This window comes from Arachis hypogaea, chromosome 6 (assembly GCF_003086295.3).
Source record: "Arachis hypogaea cultivar Tifrunner chromosome 6, arahy.Tifrunner.gnm2.J5K5, whole genome shotgun sequence".
Taxonomy (NCBI): Eukaryota; Viridiplantae; Streptophyta; class Magnoliopsida; order Fabales; family Fabaceae; genus Arachis; species Arachis hypogaea.
Genome location: NC_092041.1, coordinates 19,168,532 through 19,174,152, shown reverse-complemented (window position 1 = coordinate 19,174,152; position 5,621 = coordinate 19,168,532). Strand labels below are relative to the sequence as shown.

At 36.7% G+C, this 5,621-nt stretch overlaps 1 non-coding gene across 1 annotated transcript; it reads left to right on the top strand.

Moving 5' to 3' along the window:
* The first annotated feature begins 268 nt into the window (after nt 1-268).
* Nucleotides 269-372, top strand: LOC112700503 (small nucleolar RNA R71). Its single transcript, XR_003153411.1, has one exon. It is a non-coding gene; the product is annotated as a small nucleolar RNA R71 (small nucleolar RNA).
* The last annotated feature ends 5,249 nt before the right edge of the window (nt 373-5,621 follow it).

Below are 5,621 nucleotides of genomic sequence, written 5' to 3'. Positions count from 1 at the left end.
TTGCTGAGTCAATATTTTGTTCTGAGCCAATATGGCATTCAGAGTATCAATCTCAAGAACTCCTTTCTTCTGATTCGTCCCATTGTTCACAGGATTCCTTTCAGAAGTGTACATGAATTGGTTATTTGCAACCATTTCAATGAGTTCTTGAGCTTCTGTAGGAGTCTTCTTCAGATGAAGAGATCCTCCAGCAGAGCTGTCCAATGACATCTTGGACAGTTCAGACAGACCATCATAGAAGATACCTATGATGCTCCATTCAGAGAGCATGTCAGAAGGACACTTTCTGATCAATTGTTTGTATCTTTCCCAAGCTTCATAGAGGGATTCACCTTCCTTCTGTCTGAAGGTTTGGACTTCCACTCTAAGCTTACTCAATTTTTGAGGTGGAAAGAACTTTGCCAAGAAGGCATTGACTAGCTTTTCCCAAGAGTTCGGGCTTTCTTTAGGTTGTGAGTCCAACCATATCCTAGCTCTGTCCTTTACAGCAAAAGGGAATAGAATAAGTCTGTAGACCTCAGGGTCAACCCATTGGTCTTGGCAGTGTCATAGATTTGCAAGAATTCAGCTAAAAACTGATGAGGATCTTCCAATGGAAGTCCATGGAACTTGCAATTCTGTTGCATTAGAGAAACTAATTGAGGCTTAAGCTCAAAGTTGTTTGCTCCAATGGCAGGGATAGAGATGCTTCTTCCATAGAAGTTGGAAGTAGGTGCAGTGAAGTCACCCAGCACCTTCCTTGCATTGTTGGCATTATTGTTGTTTTCGGCTGCCATGTCTTCTTCTTGTTTGAAGATTTCTGTTAGGTCCTCTACAGAGAGTAGTGCTTTAGCTTCTCTTAGCTTTCGCTTCAAGGTCCTTTCAGGTTCAGGGTCAGCCTTAACAAGAATGCTTTTGTCATTGCTCCTGCTCATATGAAAGAGAATAGAAAGAAAATATGGAATCCTCTATGTCACAGTATAGAGATTCCTTGAGATGTCAGAGGAAAAGAAGAATAGAAGGAGGAGGTAGAAGAATTCGAACTTATCAAGAGAGATAGAGTTCGAATTGTTGATAGTGGAGGAGTGTTAGTCCTTAAATAGAAGGATGTGAGAAGAGGGGAAGAATTTTCGAAAATAAATTAAAAGATTTTGAAGAAATTTTGAAAAATTGAAGAATGATTTTCAAAAATTAAAGTTGGGAAAGAAATAAAGTGATTTTTGAAAAAAAAAGATTTTGAAATTAGAAATCAAAAAGATCTAATTGAAAATTATTTTGAAAAAGATGTGATTAAGAAGATATGATTGAAAAGATATGATTGAAAAACAATTTGAAAAGATTTGATTTTTAAAATTAATGACTTGGCTAACAAGAAATTTTAAAAGATATGATTCAGACATTAAACCTTTCTCAACAGAAAAGGCAGCATACTTGAAATGTTGAATCAAATCATTAATTGTTAGCAAGTATTTTTGAAAAATGGAAAGAAACTGATTTTGAAAATATATGATTGAAAAGATATGATTTGAAAAAGATTTGATTTTGAAAAATTATGAAAACTTGAAAAAGATTTGAATTAAAAACAAAATCTTCCCTCTTGTGCCATCCTGGCGTTAAACGCCCAGAATGATATCCATTCTGGCGTTTAACGCCCAAAATGCTACCCCTGTGGGCGTTAAACGCCCAGCCAGGTACCCTGGCTGGCGTTTAAACGCCAGTTTTCCTTCCTCACTGGGCGTTTTAAACGCCCAGCTTTTTTCTGTGTAATTCCTCTGCTGTATGTTTTGAATCTTCAATTCTCTGTATTATTGACTTGAAAAGACACAAATTAAAAAAAAATTGAATTTTTAATGATGAGGAATAATCAAAATGCAACTAAGATCAAATAAACAATGCATGCAAGACACCAAACTTAGAACTTTGTATACTATTGACACTAACAAATTGAGAATGCATATGAGAAACACACAAAACAAGAGAATTTAAAGATTAGAGCAATTAAATCATCAAGAACAACTTGAAGATTAATGAAGACACATGAATGAATTCAAAAAATGCAAGAAGAACAGAAACATGCAATTGACACCAAACTTAAAATTAGACACTAGACTCAAACAAGAAACATAAAAATATTTTTGATTTTAAGATTTTATAATTTTTTTGGATTTTTCGAAAATTATATGGAAAAGAAAATAAAGTGATTCAAAATTTTTAATAAGAATTCCAGGAATCATGCAATGTTAGTCTAAAGCTTTAGTCTAAAGAAATTAGACATGGCTAGCCAAGCTTCAGCAGGACATTGCATTCAAGAGCTAAATTGATGAGAATCAATCAGCTTTGGTGATGATGAAAATATCACCTTGAAACTCTAGAATTCATTCTTAAAAATTCTGAAGAAAAATACCTAATCTAAGCAACAAGATGAACCGTCAGTTGTCCAAACTCGAACAATCCCCGGCAACGGTGCCAAAAACTTCGTGCACGAAATTGTGATCATCAATGGCGCCATCAACATGGTACGCTCAATTGCAATCTCAACTCTTTATCACAACTTCGCACAACTAACCAGCAAGTGCACTGGGTCGTCCAAGTAATAAACCTTACGCGAGTAAGGGTCGATCCCACGGAGATTGTTGGTATGAAGCAAGCTATGGTCATCTTGTAAATCTCAGTCAGGCAGATTCAAATGGTTATGGAGGAATGATTAAAAGATAAATAAAACATAAAATAAAGATAGAGATACTTATGTAATTCATTGGTGAGAATTTCAGATAAGCGTATGGAGATGCTTTGTCCCTTCCGTCTCTCTGCTTTTCTACTGTCTTCATCCAATCTTTCTTACTCCTTTCCATGGCATTCTGTATGTTGGGCATCACCGTTGTCAATTGCTACAGTCCCGTCCTCTCAGTGAAAATGTTCAACGCACTTTGTCACAGCACGGCTATTCATCTGTCGGTTCTCGATCATGTCGGAATAGAATCCAGTGATTCTTTTGCGTCTGTCACTAACGCCCCACAATCGCGAGTTTGAAGCTCGTCACAGTCATTCAATCCTTGAATCCTACTCGGAATACCACAGACAAAGTTTAGACTTTCCGGATTCTCAAGAATGCTGCCATCAATTCTAGCTTATACCACGAGAATTCTGATTAAGGAATCCAAGAGATAAACATTCAAGCCTTGTTTGCTTGTAGAACGGAAGTGGTTGTCAGGCATGCGTTCATAAGTGAGAATGATGATGAGCGTCACATAATCATCACATTCATCATGTTCTTGGGTGCGAATGAATATCTTAGAACAAGAATAAGCTGAATTGAATAGAAGAACAATAGTAATTGCATTAATACTCGAGGTACAGCAGAGCTCCACACCTTAATCTATGGTGTGTAGAAACTCCACCGTTGAAAATACATAAGTGATAATGGTGATCATTGGCTTCGGCCCCAGAGAGGGAACCAGAAGAACCAAGATGAAAATACAATAGCAAAAGGTCTTATTTATAGAGAACTAGTAGCCTAGGGTTTACAGAAATGACATAAAAATCCACTTCCGGGCCCACTTGGTGTGTGCTTGGGCTGAGCATTGAAGCTTCTATGTGTAGAGACTTTTCTTGGAGTTAAACGCCAGCTTTTGTGCCAGTTTGGGCGTTTAACTCCCACTTCTGTGCCAGTTCCGGCGTTTAACACTGGGAATTCTTGAGCTGATTTGGAACGCCGGTTTGGGCCATCAAATCTCGGGCAAAGTATGAACTATTATATATTTCTGGAAAGCCCAGAATGTCTACTTTCCAACGCAATTGAGAGCGTGCCAATTGGGCTTCTGTAGCTCCAGAAAATCCACTTTGAGTGTAGGGAGGTCAGAATCCAACAGCATCTGCAGTCCTTTTCAGCCTCTGAATCAGATTTTTGCTCAGGTCCCTTAATTTCAGCCAGAAAATACTTGAAATCACAGAAAAACACACAAACTCATAGTAAAGTCCAGAAAAGTGAGATTTAAATAAAAACTAATAAAAATATAATAAAAACTAACTAAAACATACTAAAAATAATGCCAAAAAGCGTATAAATTATCCGCTTATCACAGTGCTGAAACACAATAGGGAAAGGAGAAATGAAAAACACTTCCAAACCCTTACGGTAAATTCAAATCTCTGTATGTCTTCTGTTCGAGCTCCGATCGCTGCACCGTTTGCAGCCACGCAACCACTGCGTCGAGCTCTACGTTTCTACTGGAACAATTTCATAGGTAACTCACTTTATTGTTCTCAGCCACTCCTTCCCCCAATTTTTGAAAATTATGTAGAGGTATTGAATTTCTTTGCTCTTTGATATTTTAGGATCCAATTAGCTTGAGAAAAACGTTCACTCTTACTTATACGAAGCTTGGGTAAGGTGAGGATATCATAAATCCTATTTAATTTACAGAATTTATGCCTTGGATATTAAATTGGGTATATACGTGTTATGAATGTGTATTAGGTTGTGAATAAATAATTGGAGCTTGAAATTGTGGATATTGAAACTTGGAGGAAGCTGAACACTAGTGTTTTGTTGAAGTTTTAGGGGATGTGTTTGTTTTAATAAGTTGCCTTGATCACTACGAGGAAACCGGCCAAGGTATGGTTTAGGTTTCATGCATTTAATATGTAATGTTCTGTGAAAACTTAGGCTAGATGACCATAGAATAAGCTGGAACGCACGAAAATGTACAATGCTTAGTATCCTTGATATTTATGATGTGATTTGGTTATGTGATGGAGATTGTTGTTATATTGATGTTATTATGGAACATGGTTGAGTTGGTGATTATATGATTACATACATATTGAATGAGAGCATGATGGTGTTGTTGAAATGTGAGATTATGTAATGTTAATGAATGATGGTTGATAAAATGGTGTAGAGTTTTGTTGCTGGCATATTGTGTTGGTATTGGAAGATTTGGTGATGAATAGAATGGAGATTTTGAATGAAAATAAGGTTTAAGGAGTTTTGTAAAATTTGGTTTGGGGCCAAACTTCGGCAAGTTATAACTTGGCTTCCGGACCATCAATTTGTTTCCAACTTGTTTTAAATGAAAAATGGGTTCGTGAAGTTTATGCCATTTGAAAAATGGATGAAAAATGATTTAAAATGATTAAGTTATATGCGTCGGAAGTTTGGCTAAAAATTATGTAATTATGCAGCTTTCTGCCTAATCAGGTTTTTTGAAAAACGTACGTCCATGCGTACGTGTGGCATGGAATTTTTAACTGTGCGTACGTGCGTAGCCCTATGCATACGCGTGACACGAAGTATTCATTTACGCGTACGCATGATAAGGAAATGCACGCACGAGTTACCTTTTTACGCTCCCATGCATACGCGTGGCCCCTATTCCAGCAAACATGGTTTTCCCAGTTTTAAACCCTATTTCAAACTTCTAAACTTCTATTTTCATTCCTTTATTCATAAATAATAGTGTTAAACCTGATAATCAGATAAAGTTAGGAAGTGGGAATAACTTGGAGCTGAAGTAAAGTTGAGAAAGTGATTAATTGAATTATGAAATATTATGAATGATTATGTATAATACTTGGCTTGATTAATTAAATGATCTGATATACGAGATTCCCTGGGTAAAGTACCGTGGCTTGCCACCACG